General features: G+C 43.2%; 1 protein-coding gene across 4 annotated transcripts in view; it reads right to left on the bottom strand.

Moving 5' to 3' along the window:
• The window catches only part of LOC141725190 (protein ARK2N-like), a 109,487-nt gene extending 90,421 nt beyond the window's left edge, over nt 1-19,066 (bottom strand). Inside the window, exons 1-2 of one of the 4 annotated variants that reach the window (XM_074532063.1) lie at nt 18,939-19,066; nt 12,541-13,086 (exon numbers count right to left, since the gene is read on the bottom strand). The gene's annotated coding sequence lies outside the window, so the exon portion shown is untranslated. The remainder of the gene's footprint in view (nt 1-12,540; nt 13,087-18,938) is intronic. The other 3 variants (XM_074532062.1, XM_074532065.1, XM_074532064.1) reach the window with 3 other exon arrangements.
• Nucleotides 19,067-20,309: the final 1,243 nt, after the last annotated feature.

Here is a 20,309-nt window from a genome sequence, read left to right as displayed (position 1 = left end):
AGAAAGAATGAATAACAAAGTTCTGTCTCCAGAGAATCTGTCCCCGAGCTTGCTTCTGTGATTGGCCCCCAATTGGAAACATGGAAGATGAGCCAATCACAGGTGCATCTTATTGCATTCCACAGCAGCTGATAACAATTGTTTACATTCATCTTCTGGGCCTTTGCTTCCCAGAAGATGGACAAATGTGAAAGAAAAGATTTCTATGAAAAAATGTCTGCGACATCCTATTTCATCTGTTCAGGTTACAGACCAGCTATAGCTGTGACACTCAGTAACAACCAAAACATCACTGTGTTATCAACATTATTCTCATACTGAATCCAAAACACGACACTATCACAGCTACTGAGAAGAAATTAACTTTATCACTGCTGAAATCAGGACATATGGTCTGGCCAACTGAGAGAACAGGAGACATGCCCAAACTCTACAGAAAGGCTGGAAAGGAGCTGTAAGCCAACCAATCCCTCACCTCAAGTAATTTTCTCATCCACAAGCCACTAATATTATTTGTTTATTTAATTATTAAGCTCATAGAATAAAATCTAAATATTGCGACATGGATTTGCAGTAGGCATACTACTGAAAAATAAATGGTATCAATAAACTAAAGATAAAGTCATGTTGCATTCAAATTATGAAAATTTGACAGTAAGATACCAACTGCTGTTGGGCTGCTCTTACCACCAAACCTTGATCTTTTCTGACCAGTATTAAGAGGTACCAATTGATTTCAGCACCCACCAGATTGCTAACAATCAATACCACAATCTTTACATGTCCAAAGTGTTCCTAAAGAATAAAACACTTGTGACAGTAGTCTCAGGACTCAGTAAGCAAGAAGTATATGGAAACAGAGCTGGCTGGGATAAATAGTAGTTTAGTCTCAGTAGCATATACAGGAGGCATCAACCGAAGACCATGGGAAACAGGATACTGAAAAAGGGACATCTAGTCAGGTCATGGTGAGAAGAGTGTGGTCATGGGAATCAATGTTAATGGAACTATTCTATACTTGGTCAGGTTTCTGGTTCTTGTTCTCAGTTGGTTCGGAACCTGTAACAAATAAGGTCATGTTCCAAGTTCACGTTCATGATTGCACCCCTGCTCTCAGATTACCCCTATACCTTGTTGCCTTCACCACACCCTTCCCATCTTTGGATCTTGACCCTTAATCATGCGGTTTCTACATTTGTTAGTTCGCTAATAAAGTCTTTATTTTCAGGCAAGTCCATCACACCCATTCCTTTATTTTGCCATGTTTCCCCCGGCCAAGCCGGACTAGGGGTCGCAGCGAGCGAAGACTGCAACAGTTGGCATGGAAGAACAGGGACCTCAGATTGAGAGACCTTCTCAGTTCAGTTTGTCTGGGTCTCGGCCAACCGGTAGGACTTTTTTTCTCTTCCGTGGATTAAATCATCAGGCCTGACGTGGTTATGAGCTACCCTCAGAGTTGGCTCAGTTCCTTCGGATGCCTGCCCAAAAAGCAGGTAAGTGGAGAAAAGGGACACTTATTCTTGTTGCACCTACCCCAACCAGGTGGGCATACCCCATTTAATCCCAATTACTCTACAGGATCGGAATAAGACTGTCAAGATTAGAAAGGGACGTATATGGACGTTTTGAACTTTTGTTAGTAGTCCACAGAAGAAAGGTTGAAAAGCCTGAGTTAAAGAAATCTTCTAAAGTGGGTATTTTGCAACTTCTCAGCAACTGTAGCCAGCAGTGCTGTGCCAGGTGCTGTCGCTGCCGCCTACCCCCATGCTCGTCTGCCCACCAGGCTCTGCTCCACCCCAACCCTGCTTGCCGGCACCGCCACTTCTGCCTTGGCATTCATGGCCCATGGGCCAGCCTCACCTGCTGCCAGCCCAGCAGCCGCAGCCTGCAGGACAGCCACACCTGCTGCCAGCTTGGCCCCACACGGTGCTTCAGAAAACAGCACAAACTGTAAAATTTTTTCCATGGGCTTTTGGGACTTGGTAGGGGTCACGCTTTATGACCTAGCTACTAGGGGGGACCCCTTCGCAGCGCGTCTGTTGCCTGATTTCCAAAACACTAAAAGCTGAAGAGGAGCGACTCCCATCACTCAGTCCCGCCCCCACTTCACCATCGCAGCATGAATCTAGTTTGGACTCTCCCCACAGAGCCACCACCGCTCCCGAGAGGTCCAGGGCTGTCCCACCACACACGATTTCTTCCCAAACCGAGACTGCTTTTAACCCTTCTAACCCTGGGGGAGGATACGATACGAGGGCGGAGCCCATCCCAGACACAGGAGCCCATACAAATTGTAACTCCTGCCCCTTCGTACCCCTCCCTTTCTTGCCCTTCTCTCTACTCCAGATTGGGACATGGGGCCGACATTGCCAGCATGCTCAAAGGAAACATCAGTCTGCCCGGTTACTTCGCCACCCCATGTCCACCTCCAATTCCTCCACTTGGGGTCCAAGACAACAGTGGTCACGCTGTCTTGGATCCTCCTCCCCCACCTTTCCTGTTCCTTCACCATCCCAACCTCCTTCCTATTCATATAAATATCCTGTTGTATTACCTGCTAAACACCCTTCTGACATCTATGCCACCCGAGTCGCCATGTTGCCTCAAGGTTCCTCCCTCAGCTCCACCCCGTCGCTCCAGGTCCCACCGCTCCCACTTCAGACTACAACTCCCAGCATGCCTTGGGCCACACCCCTCCTGGGAAAACCAGAACCCTGCCCACAATGGTCCCAGAAGTGCTGCTCTCCAACATGGTGGCACCCATGTTGGTGACTGTGCTGGAGAACAAGCTCTGCCTTTACCCATCCAGCAATAAAAACACTGTGCTTGCATCCTTCCCCTCCTCCTCGGAAGAAGACCTAACCTCTCCTGGATCCAGTGATTCCATCGATCCAAGGAAAAGGATACAGAAAAATGTGGTAAAGGATAGGAATTGGGAAATGGTTTCAAAAATCACTGCTTTTCCAGTGCAGTAGAGAAGGGGGAGAACTAGGCCTAAATGAGAACCTCTAGCCTATGGGGAAATAGAAGAACTGTGCAAAGCTGCCAAAGACCATGGAAGGGATTCTCCTTTTTTTAACAATCTAATATGGGCTACTTTTACTGCACACGTATTAACTCCCCATGACTTAAAACATATTATGACTGTGCTGCTATCCTCAACTGAATTCACTCTGTGGGAAGGGGGGTGAAAGTCTGTTATAACAATTTTTGCTTGACTGTGCAAAGGACCAAACATGGGCAATGCTAACACTAGAACATTTAACTGGAGAAGGGGCATACTCCCAGCCCAGTGAGCAAGCCACAAACCTCCCAAGGCCAGTGCTTGATGATATTAAAAACTCAGCAAAGAAAGCACTCATGCAAGTGCCAGATGGTAACACACCTACACATGATTTTGTAGATACAAAGCAAGGGCCTGGTGAATCATACATGAAATTCATTGACCACCTTAAGCAAACCGTTGAAAAACAAATCATAGAAGAGAAAGCTAAAGACAAATTAGTGAAAAAATTAGGCATGTCAAATGTAAATCCCGAGTGCAAGAAAGTATGATGTGCCCTTCCCCTTGAGCCTAAGCCAACTTTAATGCAAATGACTGAGGCCTGTTATCACCTTGGAACACCAGAACACTTGGATATCCTAAAGGCTCAGGCAGTAGGGCAAAGCATAGCAGAGGCTCTGGCAGCAATGCAGATTATTCCTGAAGGACCTCAACAACAGTAAGGTCCTAGCTCTGCCACACAAACTGTCCCCCAAGGACTACAACAACAAGGTCCTGGCCCATGTTTTGAATGTGGCAAACACAGACATTTCAAAAGCGACTGTCCCCAACAAGGAGTAAGGGCCAAGGCTCCTGCCTGTTCCAAATGCAAAAGGACTTATTCTCAGACTAACCAATGTCGCCCAAAACAGGGGGGTTATGGCAAGCTGGCCTAGGGAAACTTCCAGCAGAATGCAGAACGGCCCTGCGCCATGACACAAATGCCTCAGCCATTTCTGCCCATGACCACTGGAAACCAGGTAGTTCAGAGCTTCAACACCTCCTCCCAGGGCTACGAGCAGCCTTGCCCCCAGGTTCCAGGTTGGAGCTGGCAAGTGCCAACCCATTAACACTGACTGATTATTTTACACACACCAAATGAACAGGTCAACTTGGGCCCGAAGATTGGCCCCGTGAATTGTTAATTTTGGGGATGTGTAGATCAAGGACTGAGGGATTTTTTGTGTTGCCCTCTGTGTTATCAGTGACATTCCAACAAGAAATCACTGTGTTAGCTATGTGCCCTGACCCACCTCGCTTTATGCCCCAGGGACTGGTAATTGTTCAAGCAATTTTGCTCCCCAAACAGGACTCTAACAACACATCAGAATCCTTAGTAATGTGGACTAGGACAATAAGCCACAATCGACCTCAACTAATCTGCACTCTAGAACTTAACACCAAAAAGATTATTCTCTCAGGACTCATTGACCCAGGTGCAGATGTGACAGTCATCTCACAGCCCAAGTGGCCTCCCAACTGGGCTCTTACACCTGCTTCAGGAACACTTTAAGGGATTGGAGGTACCAGTGACAGCCTGAGAAGTATGCATTTGATTAGGTTCGAGGGACCTGAAGGCCATATCACTACCACCAGACCCTTCATGGTAAAAGCCCCCATAGTTTTGTGGGGAAGACACATTTTGTCCCAGTGGGGAATGCGCCTAGAGACAAATTTTTAATTGGAGCCATTGAGCAGTGTGAAGTCCTTAAATTAATCTGGAAAACTGATAAACCTGTGTGAATTAATCAATGGCCCCTCCCTGAAGCAAAACTCGTCACTCTTAAGTCTTTAATACAAGAACAGCTCCAAAAGGGTCACATTGCACTGGCCACAAGCCCATGGAATACACCCATCTTTCTCAATCAAAAACAAAACAGTGATAAATGGTGACTCCTACAAGACCTACATAAAATCAATGAGGTCACTGAAGACATGGGCACACTACAACCTGGTTTACCATCCCCTGCCATGATTCCTAAGGAATGGAAATTGACTGTTATAGATTTAAAAGACTGTTTGTTATTCCCCTTCATCCTGATGAGACCCCCTTGATTTGCTTTTAAAATACCAAGCCTTAACAGTCAGGCACCTCTCCAGAGGTACCACTGGATCGTACTACTCCAAGGCATGAAAAATTCCCTGACCATATGCCAATGGTTGGTGGTTAAAGTTTTGGCTCCGGTTCGCCGAGATCATCCACAAGCGATTATTTACTATTATATGAATTATATACTTATTGCAGCTGAAAATTATTCATCTTTAGATACAACTTTAAAAGCCACTGTCACACCCATCCAACAAGCAGGACTTACCATCACAGAAGAAAAAATATTACATCACTTTGGAAATATTTGGGACTTAAAATTCTCTCTCAAACTGTGCAGCACCAGCCATTGCAACTAAATGAGACACCAGAAACACGATACAATTTACGAAAACCGTTATGAACGATTAATTGTGTTAGGTCTCTGCTTGGAATTACTAACAAAGATATTGTTCCACTGTTTGTTTTGTTAAGGGGGGATTCTAAGTTAAATTCACCTAGGCAAGTAATTGACAAGGCAAGGGATGCCTTAGATAAGGTATCCTATGCCATTCAAACTCGTCAGGCACACAGAATTAATCTAAACTTACCATTCCTGCTAGCTGTTTTGGAAAAAGGACCCTAACCCTATGTTTTAATTTTTCAATGGGACCCTGAGGCATCTGATCCTTTGTTAATTTTAGAATAGGTTTTCTTACCCCACCAGCCTGGCAAAACCATAACAACAAAGCCAGAGATGATGGCTCAGCTTGTTATAAGAGCCAGGTCACATTTATTTTCTCTTGCTTGGAAAGATTTCTCTACTATATTCTTACCTACAACTACTGTATATTTAGATTGGCTATTACAACAATCACAATGCTTGCAAATTACACATGAAAATTTTACTGGGCAAATTTCAATTCATCACCCTAAACATAGGCTGTTACATTCCTCTCTTAGCTTAATTCCTAAACCTTTAAAAAGTGATGTACCCCTTAATGCCCTAACCATCTTCATCGATGGATCAGGATGGTCCCATAAATTGGTAATAACCAGGCAAAACCCTGTTACACGATTGGGAATCCGACATTGAAACAGTAGAAGGTTCACCCCTAATAGTTGAATTAGAAAAAGCTCTAACAACTGCAGCTAAGTTTAGACGCCCTTTTAATTTGGTAACTGATTCTGCTTACGTTGTAGGTATCGTTGAGTGTTGCATTGAAAACTGATCTGTAGTTAGCATTAATCAAGTTATAAATAAGCAGTCCAGCTCAGCTCCATGAACCAGCCTCTGGGCTGACTGACAGAAGCTCACATCCAATGGGAGCTCTCCTAGGGTGCAGGCATTTTATTGGTTCAGAGTCTGGGGGCACACAGATAGACCAATGACCTGTTTCAACCTGGGAGTTTTGAATGGGCTATAAAAGAAAGCTCCGGACAATAAACCAGGCTGTTTTTTCTGAGGAAACACATGTGGTCTGTCTTATGTCTCAGACATAGGAACACCAACGTAACAGTTGAGAGAGCTGAAAATTTATTCCTAAAAACAGTTTCTAACGATCAGTTATACTCTTTGTTCAAAACTATAATTTTTACTCTTTCCCAGAGACAGCATCCCTATTTTGTCATGCACATACATTCTCACACTTCTTTGCCAGGATTCCTAGCAGAAGGCAATAGACAAGCTGATATCCTTGCGATGACCATACAAACCACACTTCCAAACATCTTCGAGCAGGCATGGCTCAACCATGCATTCTTTCACCAAAATGCACTTGCACTAACACCAGAAACCAAGCTAGAGCCATTGCCACTACATGCCCTGACTGCTAAAAATATTCTCTGCTGTCTGTGGAGGCAGGAGTAAATCCTAGAGGGCTTCACAGTTTACAAATTTGACAAAGCGATGTTACCCATTATGCATCTTTTGGTTGCTTTAAATATAATAAATGTTTCAATAGACACTTTCTCAGGAGCAATCTCTGCCTCTGCTCACATAGGTGAAACGGCAAAAGATGTTATTAAACATTTCCTACAAGCATTTTCAACTCTAGGCATCCCACAAGAAATAAAAACAGATAATGGGCCTGCCTGCGTCTCCCAGAAAACACAGCCATTTCTTAATCTGTGGGGAATCAAACATATCACAGACACTCCACACTCTCACAAAGGCCAATCAATTATTGAAAGAACACGTGGGTCTCTTAAACACCTGCTAGAACAACAAAAAGGAGGAATAGAGACATTATCCACAGTAGAAAGACTTGCTAAGGCCACATTTGTATCTAATTTTTTAATAATTCCTTTATGGAATCAAATCCCCCAATTATCAGGCACTTTTCTAATACAATGCAGGCACAATTAAAAGAGAGACACCCCCTCCCCCCCAGTGTTAATCAAAGATCTCGAAACAGGCCAAATTATAGGACCCTTTCCTCTAATTACTTGGAGGAAAGGGTATACTTGTGTTTTTCTACAGGTAAAGGACCTTGGTGGGTTCCAGCAAAGAACATTAAGCTATATCTGCAGCCTCTACAAAATCATCAAGAAGCTCAGCAGGAGGAACCCTATAGGACTGTGCCCCCTGTTGACAGAGTGACCAAATTATCCTTTGTCTCCTTAAAAAGGAAAAAAGCCCAGAAGTTTCTCTCCTCAATTTGGTAAAAAAACACCTCATAGGACCTTTGAGACTTCACCTCAAACCTAAGGCTACCCAATTGGACAGAAGCCAAAAAGGTCCCGCCTAAGTAATTCACTAGAAAAAGAAGAGAAAAAAGAAAATAATTGCTTTTGTGGGGTGTTTTAGCAGGAGCAAGAACCTCTTGACCCTGTCTCGGGTTTTCTCTGCAAGAGCGTTGTTATTTTGCCTTTTATTAAAACCTTTTCTGTTTCCAACACTACCTCAGAAGTCATCCTGCTAATTTTATGCCATTTGAGGTAGCTGGGCTATCTCGGGTGTGATAGGTCCTCTGAAAGTTCATAAGACCTGGCTCAAGGAGAAAACCCATCAGAACCCTAGGAAGAACCTACAGGAAAGACACCTTGAGGCTTGCAAATAACCATCCCTCACCTCCTACCCATTGCTGATTAATACCACTGGTTTCTTAACTCCTTATACATTATTAATTTTTAAGTTTAATCCACAGGTTGTTCCACCAGACATGACTCCTAAAGGACTCCTGCATGCTATTCCCATTCTGATCGATGCCATATTCCTTGCTAAGATCTGGAAAGTTCCACAGTCAAAGAAAAATGTCTGGGTTACATTAGCTAACAACACCAAGCAGGAAACCCTGTGTCTGTCAGTAGCCACCTGTGACAACCCCTTTTCCACCTGTTTAGTTGGGTTACCAATGGATGTGTGGCCACTAACCAAGTATGCCATCCGTGTGTTGTGTCCCCGCAATGAATGGATTCACAATCCCATTGATAACAGGGATTACTGGGCCTGGAAATTACCACATGCACCACTAGAATCCCAAGACTGGAAATTCTGAGCTCTGTAAAAATGGATTTTTGTGATAGATTTCATTATATTAAAAAGACTCCTGAATTAATATGAAGTATCACTGATGTCCAGGCTATAAGAAAGCAATCAAATACACGGTGGGATGTTTCCCCACATAACCCAGTCTATAAAAGTGAAAGATGTGGTGTAACCACACCTCACCCATCTTTTCCTGGTCCAGTGATTCCCAGTTACAGTTATGATCTGGGATGTTTCTCATTTCTGGAAACAAAGCATGGTCTGCCATTCCATCTTGCATCAGAGGAGGTGTCTTAGGTTGAAAGATTTAGCTGGAGGTGTGCATTCTATTTCCCATCTGTTAGAGGTGGTGCAGTTATCTTCTGTTAATTGGGCAGTTTTCTTTATCTCTTCCAACCAATCCTCCCTCTGGGAAATATCTTCTGTTAATGGGACATTTAGTCTCACAGTATGACTGATAAAATTACATCATCCCATTGTGAGATGCTCTGCTCAGGGGGAGGAGCCAAGCATTCCTACCTAGACATAATCTGAGATTTAGAACACCAGAGTAGTTTTTTCCCACTGGATTCCAAGAGGAGCAGCTGTCTTTTCCACTGGATTCCCAGAGGAAGGCCAGGCCCATCTACACCACCACTGGACCTTCAGAGGAAAACTACACCCTTCCACAGGATCACTGCTTCAACAGAACTATACCTGTCACTCCCGGAGGACTGTAGCCACCATTCAATTGGACTGCTACCAACACCCTGACCCACAGGGTGTCAGGTCATATTCTGATTCTGTCAGTGGTTTTTCTTTTTTGTTTGTACTATTGCAGGTGTATTTTTAATTTTCCCAGTAAAAAACTGTTATTCCTGCTCCCATATCTTTGCCTGAGAGCCCCTTAATTTCAAAATTATAATAATTTGGAGGGAGGGGGTTTACATTTTCCATTTCAAGGAAGGCTCCTGCCTTCCTTAGCGGATACCTGCCTTTTCAAACCAAGACAGGCAGACCATGTAGCTTGAGGAGGTTTACTGTGCTAGCACCTGAGATTGCCTTAATTCGTGATCAAAAAATTAGGCGTAAAAGATTTATCCAGCAATTTGAACTAGATTTCAAAGACTAAATTAATTTTTGGAGTAAAGGAAAAAGAATAGCAGCCTCACTATTGGCACCTGGAGTTGCTGCAGCAAAAGCTTTGAAAATGTTAGGCAATCTAGGATGTTGGCTGAGTAGGCAAACCAATGCCATGTCTCGGGTACTAAGTGAGCTACTAACAGACGTTGACAGTATCAGACATGTTACCCTGCAAAAGAGAGCTTCAATTAACTTCCTGCTGTTATCACAAGGACATGGTTGTGAAGACTTCAAGGGCACGTGTTGCATGAATCTTTCAGATCACAGTGAATCCATACACAAAAGCATCCAAATTCTCAGTATATAACTTGGTCTCGTTATAACAACATCAAGTTGTATCCACTTATCTTCCTAACATTTAGTGTCCAAAGCCTCTCATGATTCTCCATATTTACTCTTGGTAATTCAATCTTATTTTACCTGATTAATCCCTACCTCCTCCACACTGTCAGCTGCCAGTGTGATCTGCTCATTTGTGAAATGTACACAAACATTCTTCCTATTTCTCTTTTATCAGTTAGAGCAGGGTTTAGTTTCTGTGTCGTGATCACTCTATCGACCTTTCTCAACTGCCTTGTGGTTGGCATCAGGTTCCTTACCTTTTCCCCTCCTTTCACAATACCAAGTTTAATGTATCCACTCATTTCCCAGGTTGTTTGTGCACTTTAATTTCTACCAGGCAGGCAGACTGCATGCACTTATTGAGCGAAAGCATAAATGCCCAGGCTGTACTGCAATACACATCATGCATAAGACTATGGTCACTTTCCTCTTCCTGATTTCTCAGGAATCTCATTGCATCTCTTCATGTCAACCAGCAATTAGGCTAAAGAGCAAACAGAAATAGTCGACACATTATAATTAAAAAATAAAGCGCTTAAAAATGAGTCAGAAGTGTTATCCTCATACTTGGGCATAAATACCAGCTGCCCAAACTCACGTACTATCTTCCATTACCCCCACAGTCCCTCCTCCTAAGTCCCTACACAGAATACCAGCATTACTGGTATATATGAACCACAAAAGGCACTATTTTGTAAGCCTTTAGCAGCCACATAATCACCCCCTTTAGAGATTCTTTTGCCAGCATCAAACTATGCTAGATCAGTAAAGGTAAGAAATATTCAGAAAATTATGCTTAAAAATGATTGCTGTCAGACAGCTGAGTCCTCCACATTTCATCTCACTGTTTTGGTATCATACATGAAGGATGGGGAGGAAAGTTATTTGGGCTTAGAAAACACATAACAAGTAACTTAATGACTCCTTAGAGCTTGTTACAAACCTATTTGCTCTGCAAAAGCGATGTTACCCTCTTCCAGAGTAGCGGAGAAGCTGTGCTGTTGTGACTGCCTGACTTTCAGCTCTTATATCATAGAAATGGTCATTACAGGTGCTAACTAAAGCAGGAGAACCACAAGATGAAGACCCCAAAAGAGTACCATACTCAGTTTCCATCTCAAGGTCAAACATCACATTTTTAATAGACTTAAGCAACATAGGATACTTTAAGAGAAACCTTTTAAATTTAATGTTTGTTTGCTGTTCTAAGGGGAGAGCTATTACTGTTTGGACTTAAAACTTTAGCTTGAAAACTGAAAATAGGCTAGCCCTTGCCTATAAGTGAAACTATTATTTGGTCTTATGGTCTTGAAAAGTACCAGAGGAGACTTAAAATGAAAAAAAATCTTGGGAATGGGAATTAAGAAAAATTTTACATTTTTAAAGAGATGCTCAAAGGTCCAAATATTTACTACTCATTTGTTTTTAAAAGCTAGAATTACCTGACAGTGAAAAAAAACCAAACCACAATACCAAACAGGACTGACTTATGCCATAGAATCTCTATAGACAAGATTTTTTTTCCAGCCTTTGAAACAGTTAGGTACTTTGTGCTGGTTAAAGTGTGTAACTAGTTACAACCAAGACCTTGTTTAACTAAATTCTTACAGTTATGGTTTCACAAAAGTACCTACAAACTTTAAAATAAGTTGCCTTATTCTGCTATTAACAAACTAATACAAAAATACAATTAAAAATAAAGGCAAAGTTTCAGTATTGGAATTGGGGTAATAGTTAAATTATTCCAAGTCTCCTCAGACTACCTTTTTCCTTCTAAAAAGAAATAGGTAGCAGTTAAATTTTACATTCTTTACGGATGACTGTGTTGCTCAAAGCCACAACAGCAACCTAGATATTAGGAGCTCAAGGAGAACTCGGGCTAGATAAGCAACGAACAATTTGGAACTTTTTTCCACATAAAATATAGCTTCCCACAAGGTGAACAAAGAAGCAAAAAAACTAGAGAAGCATAAAACTGAAGCAGTTTACACTCCTTGTTTTTCAAAGGGTTTTTTTGAAAGAGCTAACACGATCTCACAGCACTTTACAGATGTCCCAGGAAAGACTAAGTGGCCAAAACTGCTTCTAGGAGATGTGGTGAGGCTTTCATCCGCTGACTCCAGGCAAGGTTAGAGCTGAAAAGAGACGGCTAGGCTGGATCCCGCGGTCCCAGTACCGGGCCGGGCCGTGATGGAGATCACTATTACCGAAGCGGTCAGTATTGAAAGCTCCCAACAGACTCCCATGTTTCCCTGAAAAGCCCTCGGCCGGCGCGGGCCTTCCCGACCCTGATGGGACCGGGCTCCTGGAGTGTGCCCTCCCGCCTACACCAGTCCCGGGGGAAGGTTGGGGGAGTGCGAGGCCAGTATCCGCCTCTCCCACGGCGCCTCGCTGTCTCTCGCCCACGCGCAGCCGAGCTAGCGGCAACGGCTCCGGCGCCCCCGCGGCTGAGGCACGGTGGCCCGGCCCTACAGAAGCGGGCCGTGGGTGAGCCCTGGCCGCGCCGGCCTCACTCACCTGGACACCGCAAGGCCCGTCCTAGCCTCCACCAGGGGGGTAACAGCTGGGGCATGGGTGGCCGGAAGGAGCTGGGTCTTAGCCGCGCGGACGCCACTCCGCGTCCCCAGCGCCAGAATGTCACCGGAGGCCGCAGAACTCTGCATGTGGCGTCACTTCCTTTATCCGCCACCGCCGGAACAACTGAGCACCGCACAGAGCGGCCGCCGAACCCGCCAGCACCACTCCACGGCGCAGAGCGGCCGAAGCCCCGTCCCCTCCTTCCCCTGCCCTCACGCCCTAAGGGGAGGGGAGAGTGGTGGTTCGCCAGTGGCGAAGTAGAGTGTGTAAAGCAAGCACAGTAGTCGGACCGACTCACCAAAAGAAAAGAGCTGAGGAGGAAGCTGAAGGAAACAAGAAGAAAGAAACGTCTTTCCCTGGCGCAGGGGCCGGGCGACGAAGAGGGTTGAGCTCGGGAGAGACGCAGGTGAAGGCTTCAGGATCCCGGCACCGCAAACGCTCTCCCCGGTCCCTTGTCCAACGCTCCATCTTCCTACGACACTGATCCTTGTGAGAAACAGAGATCACTATTTAATTTTTTAAAATAAAAGGTTAATAAGGGATAAAAGAGTTAATTATCCAGCTCTGTGATGTTTGGCAATACTCCAAAAACACACGGTTAGCTTAAAACAATGTTCTTGTATATGGTTACGTGAGTCACATGCATATTCATGAGAGTTTATGCATATTCAAACATTCCTGTGAGTTTAGATGTTCTCGGAATTCTTTTACTTGGTTTTAATCCTTGACTTGTCTTCATGCCATCTTGTCGATTAAATCAATATATTTTATTTCTTCTCGTAGTTCTATCCTGTTGTTATTGCACTCCCTGATAACTTAATAAATTCTTCCCTCGGTGTTCTGGTTTTTGTCACTACTGTCTTATCTGAATGATAAGATAGTCCACAAATGTGAGAAACCACATAATTATTTTACACCATTCTCTGAGTTAGTTACATGAATAAAATCGTTTTAACATTATATAGTGTCTATTTTAATATTATGCTAAGGCCTAAGATATGTTTCTTACACTAATATAAGCTATACCGTGCATACATAAGCTGTCAGATTATACTATACCAAAAAGCAGTTAAAAGGAATTACAAATTGTACTATATCAAAAGCTTTGTGATCAATAATAACTTGCAAAAGCTAATACATAAATGCGAAAGCCAATAACCATATTTGTTATTTATAACATCCTGGTGATCCTGCCTCTGCACTCCCTGAGATCAGAGACCCGGGGACTGGGCAGGGGAAGGTGAGGTGCCATTAGGGCGACATTGTAATGCATACATTAAACATCCTTCTGATGTTTCTTAATCAGGGTATTTAGTTTTGCATCCCTGGGGTATATATGCTGCACAACTGCACAATACATTGCAGGTAGTGCTCTTCAATTTGAAAACATGTGGCAGCAATCAGTTCAGTATAGTTCCTAATTCCTGATCTGGACCTATAAATGCCTGGGAAATTCAAATGTTAAACATGCATCATACAACAGAGGTACCCTTAGAGGATCCTGATCCTCCACAGCCACTGCTTTTGGCGCAGAATCAGTCATAGGATTGGTAGTATAGAAACATGTGCATGCATCTACCTGCATCACCATCCAAATCATATACATTGACTTAGAAAACACAGACATCACATACTACCTCAAAAGAATTTATCATATTAGGAGAAATAAGAGACAGATTAGGTCAAAGTAGAGCTACGTAGTCAGGAATTAATTATTCTTTTTTAAAACTACTTTGTAAGATACTTCTCACCAAACATGTAAAAACTTCCTTTGCAATAGCATCAGCATCAGTGGTGCAAGCAATATTGGCAGTATGAGCATAAGTAGGAACACTCAGGGTGCTAATGAAATTTCCACTTAAGAAAAGATAAAACCTGCCCTGCACGAGGCAGGTAAGCCTGCTGCTCTGATTTCTTAGGTAGGTTTAGTTATGCACTGCCAACAAATTACATCAACCTCCACAACCCAGCTGGCTATTTTTGGGGGGAAAAAATATCCAGAATCTGCATTTACATGGGAGGATTTGCTTTGGAGGCAAAACTCCTGAAAGACACCTGGAGGAGGGCATGCTGTTGCACAGATGTTAGGACATAGCAGTCAGGAACAGGCAATGCAGTTTTAGATGGCATACAGAAAAGCAGTGACACAGATCAGGGTGAGAGCATTCATCTCATATTTGAGCTCCTTTCCATTTATCACATTTTTTGCAAAGAACAACTGAAAGAATTAGCAGGCTGGAGGCATTAAAAAATTACCTCTCCTCTCTGATTCTCCTGCTTTTTCTTGAACTGATGCCTTGAGAAGGCTGACCTAGAACAGAGGCTAGACTGAGTTAAAGAATAAAGTTGGTATTTATTAGAAGACCTTAATGAATACACCTTGGGCAGTACAAGAGCCTGGACATGGCTACACCCAAGATGAACCCAAAATGGTCACAAAGTGGATGACTGGTCATGAGGTCTCACACTTTTATAATTTTTGGTCTATTAGCATATTGGAGTTAATTGTCCAGTTACAGCTTCAGATTATGAAGTCCCATCCTTCTTGTTTTCTCTCTTCAGTCCACCATTGTTTATGCTCTTAGGCCTGAAACTTGTAATGGTTGTCCTTGGCCCCAAGCTAGAAAAGGAATTGTTTTGTCTACCTAGTCTATGAAGAGAGCTTACCAACACTTAATATGAAGCTCAGAACTACACGACTGGGAAGAACAGAATCTGGAACATATGAAAGCTAAAATTTAAGGCACCATTTCCCCCCTTTCTAATCCATGATACAGACCTGTAGCTCTCCTCTGCTGCTCCAGAGGGGCCCCTATAAATCTATGGCTTGCTGTCATTGTGTTGCAGTTTAAGATTTTTCCCTTTGTTTATTTCTCTCATGCAATTTTGTCCCATTTGTTGCTAAGATGTTGCACGTCCCAGCTAGATGGTGACAGTGGGGGGGGGGGGGGGCGACAGAGGAAGGGGTTTGAAACTTGGCAGGAAAGTAGCTAAGCAACAACAGATAAACCCACACCTGGCTCAATTGAATAACAAAGGCAGGTCTGTGTCCCTCTAAAACAGGGGGAGAAAAAAACCCAAAAGGACTACAAAAACACAAATCAAACAATAACCTGCAAAATAAAAACACACTGCAACATCTGCCAGTTGTTTTTTTTTTTTTACAAAAGCAAGGGAAAAAGTGTCAAAGTTGAAATGGACTTGCAAAAGGTAAATACTTCACAGCATAAGATACAAACAAATAAAAAATTTTATAACTACTGAAAAAGAAACAAATTATTTAAATGTGTCCAATTTTGATAACTGCTGGATTAATTATTCAATGAACCTTTTACAAAAAAAAGTAGAATTTCTAGGTAACTGATTACAAAAGAAAACTAATTGAAATTTTTCTGAAACATGAATCTGCTTTGGGGAGTCAATTATTCTTACAGTTAACTTAAAAAATTTGCTCTAAAAAGTCTAAAAGCAATAAACTTAAAATTACTTAATCTTTCATAGTATCCAGGAGTTAAATGTATTAAAAAAAATTCATTTCATGCTAAACAGTTCCTAATTTTCTTTTAATTTTTACTTCAATTTATGATTTAAAGCTAAAAAATGTAGTATTTGTTATGAACAAAAATTCAGTTAATATTTTTTTTGTGAGAAAGAGTTGCAGGGGGGCAGCCAGGTCTCAGGCGCTGCCAGGATTCTTAGTGCTTTGTTATTGTAATACCGGGTCGTTAAGGCTTATCTCCTTCTTTTGTATTAGGCAAAAGCCTGGCTGGGTGGGGAAATGGCCCTTCCCCGAGGCAGTGCGCCCTTCCAGCATAGGGAAGACACCTGAGAGGGTGGGGGGGGGTTATGCAAAGTGACTCCAAAGTCCAGAATGCTTTGTGGGACCCCGACTCGAGATGCAACGAGAAAACCCCAAAAACAACGAGCCAAATAAGAATTGAGAGACTAAAGTGATGTCTGGACGTGAGGAGCCGAGTGCTGAGCCTGCAGAGATGCTGAACACCTTCGGAGCCCCTCTCGCCCTGAGCAGAGAGTCGTCCGGACGCCGGGACCAGACAGGACCGAGCCAGGCAAAGTAACATCTGAAGGGGACATCAAGCCCTAAAAAGCTCCCACGAGGACTGGATCCCCCGGCTCTGCCCCTAGTGGACGGAGCTGCGCATATCCTCCTCCTCTGAGTCGCCCTGGGAGACGCGACGGGGGACTGCAGCCCTGCCGAGCCGCCCAATCCTGAGCTGATCACTTTTAATAAAGGCATTATAAAGGAGAAGAAGTCTCCTGGCCTTGTTTATTTCAGTATTAAATTGACTAAAAATAAACTGGCTTCTGGTTACTATTTTTTTAACAACTTAACTTTTCTTTTTGTTAATACAATTAGAAATTATTTTTTAATACAACGTAAAACAGTGAGGTGTTCATCACATTAATTTGGCTGATCTTTCTTGGCTGAGTTTCTGAACAATTATCTTCATTTGCACTTAAAAAACTTCAGTTATCTTCTTCATCCATGGGAGAAAATCGAGTTTGAAGGTTTTTTTCTTCAAAGAGTTCAGTTCAGCGAATGGTCGCAATTGAGTATAGCATAGTAAACTTTGGCATGATTACAATCTTCTTTCTATAATATATAACTTAACAACTGGGTTAATTTCAAAATTACTCCAAATATGACAGGCAATTATTTTTAAAACAATATAAGAACATACATTTGGGATAAAAAAACTGCTTAATTAATAACTAAATCAAATTCAATGAAGCATCTAACATTTTAATTTTGGAATTAAGGGAATATATATTTTTCCAAAATTTAAAACATGTTCAATAATTAAACTTTTTATAAATTTAATCAAATTAACAATTTTATTTTTATAAAAACATGTTGTTCCAAAAATCTTTAAAAAGCATATTGTAACTTAAAATGAAATTGAAGACAGCTCTTCAAGTTAAGAAATTTTTACTGAAGGGATTAGCTCTTAAAAAATTTATGTTCAATTTAAAATTGTAACACTTGATTTTTAAGTTCACCTTTTATTTTCACAACCGTGAGAATGGCCTTTCTGCAGGGCCCTTTGCAAGAAAGGCAATGCTCAGGGTATAAAAGGTAATTCTATAACCTAATTTTTGAACTCATCAAAGTTGGATAAATATAAACCAAATCAATATTAATGTCTTTGCCAATTCATAATAATATAAAAATTAAAAGGGAAACTGGGTATGGAATGAGTAGGGAAGTGGACAGGGAACCTGAGCAGTCACCTTTACAATTAAAAGTTTAAAACACTTCAATTATTAAATCATGTAAAAAATCACCAAAAATATTATAAACATTATTTTGTTTAGACTGTCTCTCTTTTATTTTAATCAAAGCTTGCAAATCTATAATTTAAAAGGGCTTTTTCAGGGGTTTAAAAGAGTCTAATCTTTCAAGGAAAATCTTTATAAAAATTAAATGCCAATCGAATTTGAATTTGGTGTAATTCACAGGAAATGTGACAACAAATTTGATGGCTGCTCAGGTAACAAAGGGAGTAGATAGGGAGGTGGATCCGGGCGCTGCCATCTCGGGGGAGGGGGGCAAGATTGCAGTTTCTGGATCTGGGTTTCCTGCCCCCCTCCCCCAAGGGAGAGAGAGCCCCTCCAGGAGGAGGGGCGGTCCCACTGGACACCCTCTCCCCAGAGGAGGGACTGGAAGAAGGATTAGGATTGCTTCCGTCCCACCCCTCCCCTGCAAAGGTGACTGGCCTACAACCCATACTGTGGGGGGGGAGGGGGGAGTGGCCCTTGCAGAAGAGGTGGACTGGGGGCAAGACTGGGACTGGAAAAGAAGGGCTGTGAGGGAAAGCATGGTCCAAGCGGCGTGGCCATCGCCATATTGGACAAAAAAGGGGGAGGGGAGGGGGGGGGGCTCGGTACATTGCAGTTCCCTAGTGAGGTCTGAACAGTGTCTGGCCGGGCGCTTGGAGCAGTTCGGCCAACACTAGCTCCAAGTGAGGACAGGGAAGGGCTTCGGGAAGTCTAAGGGACAGAGGGTACAGGAATTTAGACGTGCTGCTGCTTGATGAAAAAATTTTTTTGCCCCACCTTGGTGTTCTCTGCTCTCTCCCTCTCAAGGGATGCCATGGGTCCCTGGGGGAGAGCCCTGAATTGGGGGAGGAAAAACCAGAAAGCAGACGGAACACCTCTCTGATAAGTGAGGGAGGGGAATGAACCAGATGTGGAAGTCCCTGTGGGCTTGGCCGACAGCCCTCAGGGACAGATCCCACCCGCCGGAGAAAAAAAAAAAAAAAAAAACAAAAAAAAACAACAAAGAAAAAAAGAAAACCCCGCTCTGACTCGCTTACCCTTCAAGTTCCGGTGTCTGGTCTTCCAACTGATCGGAAATCTGCCTGCGCCTGTCCCAGAATTCGCCGAATAAATCTGATGGTTGCTGGTAGGCTGGGGACTTTTTCTTTCTCGGCTCACTAGTGCCAGGGACTTGGGTGTTCCCAGTGATTCAGGACTTGTCCCCGAAGCCCTGGGCGTGGCCACTGTGGGTCCCTGGTGTGCCCATCCCAGTGCAGGCACCTTGCCTTGCCTGCAGCTGCCACACAGCTCCCCGCTGCTGTCTGCTCAAGGCCTTCTGGCAAGCTTTCTCTCTCTGCCTCTGGGTAAGCGTCCGAAAACCAGGAAGGGTGGGAGAGAGTCCAGGAGCTTTAAAATTTCCTCACAGCAGCTCCTCTTAGAGTCACAAGTAGAGCCCCACGTTGGGTGCCAACTGTCGCACGTCCTGGCTAGATGGTGACAGTGGGGGGGACGACAGTCCCCCTCTTTCGGGGCTCCGCAAAATCCCAGCTACCAGTGGAGGCGCAACGTGGAACAAAAAGGCACAGCACGGGCCTGGGTGGCACTGGGTTACTTTATTTGATGGTAAATTCCCTGAGTCCCGAGGTCCCAGGTGATAGAACTGGGAGCAAACAACAACTTGTAAAGGGGGGCAGGTCTCAAGGGAGGATACAATGTTCAACTAATCAAGAGAACTGTAAGTGAGACACAAGGCAGGGAATACAAGGGAGGAAAACTGCTTGGGACAGCAGGGGTTAACAACTGGATGTGGGAGGAAGAGATTTGAAACTTGGCAGGAAAGTAGCTAAGCAACAACAGATAAACCCACACCTGGCTCAAGTGAATAACAAAGGCAGGTCTGTGTCCCTCTAAAACAGGGGGAGAAAAAAAACCCAAAAGGATTACCAAAACACAAATCAAACAATAACATGCAAAATAAAAACACACATACACTAAGAAACTGTGAAAAACACATTCACGCTCCTGTGAAAATTTAAACAGTTTATTAAAACACAATAGGAGACAAGGACCATAGAGTAAAAGCTATTACAGCTAGGTGCATCTTGGCACTCAGCCAAGACCACACTGTTACCATCAGGGATACCCCTTAAATACTTTTTTCCCTTACATCAGCCCATTGCATATTCCTAGACCCTTATGCATATCCATAAACTAGTTCACATTTTCCAGGAACCATTTGACATGGCCCCTCCTCGGATCTGCCTTTTTACAGCATGCGTGTTTCTTGGCTGTGGTTTAGGCTCCTTCTCCTTATCACTTCCAGTTTGGGCCTTGGTCCATGCTTTCTTCAGACGGTGAATGCTGATAATTGGCATATCTGTAGCAGGTGTCCTCATCCTATGTTCATTGGATGCTATCCCATCCAACCA

Source organism: Zonotrichia albicollis, chromosome W (assembly GCF_047830755.1).
Source record: "Zonotrichia albicollis isolate bZonAlb1 chromosome W, bZonAlb1.hap1, whole genome shotgun sequence".
Taxonomy (NCBI): domain Eukaryota; kingdom Metazoa; phylum Chordata; class Aves; order Passeriformes; family Passerellidae; genus Zonotrichia; species Zonotrichia albicollis.
This window is presented reverse-complemented; position numbering and strand designations above follow the sequence as displayed.